Genomic DNA, 2,604 nt, shown 5'->3' with positions numbered 1-2,604 from the left:
TGGCTGAAAAAATTTGGTTAAAATATAACTGAGATATGGTTTCATTTTAAAGGAAGCGTTGATGTACGCGTGGAATAGAGGCAACGGTGCATAATGGCTCGATGTCCGTGGAGAAGAGAATCTTCGAATATACAGGATGAATTAGATTGAATTGAAGGACTTCAGTGCATGGTTGGTAAAAATCATCCTCCACCGACGGTTCTATCCTTCTGCTATGGTAGAAAGCCTTTTACTGGGTCCCACGATAGAAGCATTGTGCATAGGCGTGAAAATCAAACTCGCTTAGTCTCTCTTGAAAGAGATAAAACTTAATCTGTAACTAAACAAAGCAGAGCTCGTTTGGAGAGAGAGGGGGGTGCTCTGTAACGTTTTAAAAGTTCTCAGATCCCTCGGAAATTCTACACAGGATACTTTCAATTGCAGTCGCCGCATATCTCGCATCAGTTTCTACATCAATGACGTCACATCCATCGCCATCTCAATCATCGCAGTAAGAATTTTTTACACAAGACTTCAGTTGTGGATCCGCCGGCATAAAACGAATAAATCTCATAGAAACAGGACGGGGGTCCCCCTACGTTGATGGGGCATGCCGTTGTTTGAGAAATCATTTCACCTAGCAACTTCGTAGTCTTCTTCCAAAAGACTCCTAAAACCAACCCGGACCACTCCATTGACCGCATCTCAGGCTTTGGAATTTCTGCTCTCCATGGAACATCGAATTGAAGGAAAACACAAGAAACAATGCATTGTGTTCTCCTTCCGAAGATATTCTCCTTTGGCACTAAATGGACGTTTGTTCTTCTTTTTGAGAGTCCAACGACCAGCACGTGTTTTTATATATGTGAGTTTTGAGTGCTTCTAACAATACTCTCCATTGTGTGCGGACAAGTGCTAATGTGTCATCTTGGAAGATGACAACACAGATTCCACAGCCAGTCTATGACACGTCTGTATGCAGGTATTGTGTGTGTGTGTGTGTGTGTGTGTGTGTGTGTGTGTGTGTGTGTGTGTGTGTGTGTGTGTGTGTGTGTGTGTGTGTGTGTGTGTTATTTCTGTTGAACCTCGTTCAAAATGTCAACGCTGGTCAACTTCTCGTTCTTCGCCGGACGTCGTCTGCTTGGTCAAAATTCTTGGGGTCCAATGAGTCGAATCATCATCATCATTTCACGTCCGTTTTTTATGCAAGCATGAGATGGACAGTTCGATAAGGGCTAACGAGCCAGATGACTGAGTCAATTTCCAATGTCTGCTTTAGCAAGGTTCGTGGTTTTTACAGTTGGATTCCCTTCAATTCCAGAGCGTAATGGGTGCTTTCCACGTGGCACTGGCATTAGTGAGGCCACCTACTAGTTTGTAAGAAAGGATCCATAACTGAGGAAGTATAGTATTGAGTGGGGTGGCAGATAGATAGATAGATAGATAGATAGATAGATAGATAGATAGATAGATAGATAGATAGATAGATAGATAGACAGACAGAAAGATAGACATACAGACAGGGTGGTTGGTAGATAGATAGATAGATAGATAGATAGATAGATAGATAGATAGATAGATAGATAGACGGACAGACAAACATACAGACAGACAGATTGATAGATAGATAGATAGATAGAGAGAGAGAGAGAGAGAGAGAGAGAGAGAGAGATGGTTTGATGGATGGATGGATGGATGGAAACATTTTTGATAAATACGCATGTATACAAATGTATATCCGTCTATACCCGTCTATACAAGTGTATATCCGTCTATACAAGTGTATACCCGTACAATAATTACACAATAAAACCTTAAAAGTCGACAAAGAACAAATACCGATGAAAAACAGCACAGACCATACAAATACAAACATACAGACGTGCAAACAATACGTAACGTAGGACTTACCGCAAAGCGAAACTTCCAAACAAAGCAACAACGAAAAATCCTAACAGTACAAAACACAAACGTTGTTATATATATATTCGTCTCAGTTCACCTCATTCACACTGAAACACTCTCTCAATGTATATATTCAGTGAATATAAGAAAACGAAAATGTTGACTGCCACAGTATAGGATTAATTGGAAGCTAATTAGAGACGTAGTGATTGTTATACTTACTAATTAATCGGATTATTGGTGTCCTTTCGGTATGGTAACTTGTATGGTACAATGAGATGTACTGTAAGTGTTGACTGGCGATGTGCTGTGTGGTTTGGTGTATAAATAATGAGTTCGTCGTTATGTGGTTCCGATCTAAACTTCAACTACGCCGTTAGATCGCTGGAGACTGGCTTTATTTATAGACCCAGGAAGATACAACTGTACCAGTTGATACGTACGCATGTATTGTATGTATATATATATATGTGATTGTTTGTGTATATGTTTATATATCTGTGTATTTATTTATATCTGTCTATCTATATATGTTTTTATGTATGCATGTATGTATGTGTGCGTGTGTGTATGTGTGTGAATGTATATGAGTGTGTGTATAGTGTTTACGTCAGCCTCTGTGTACTGGTTGGTTCATTTTTTCACTCGTTCATTCGTCAATTCGCCAATTCGTGTTCGTATTGTGTGTGTGTGTGTGTGTGTGTGTGTGTGTGTGTGTGT

Source organism: Octopus bimaculoides, chromosome 18 (genome assembly GCF_001194135.2).
Source record: "Octopus bimaculoides isolate UCB-OBI-ISO-001 chromosome 18, ASM119413v2, whole genome shotgun sequence".
In the NCBI taxonomy this organism is placed as follows: Eukaryota; Metazoa; Mollusca; class Cephalopoda; order Octopoda; family Octopodidae; genus Octopus; species Octopus bimaculoides.
This window is presented reverse-complemented; position numbering follows the sequence as displayed.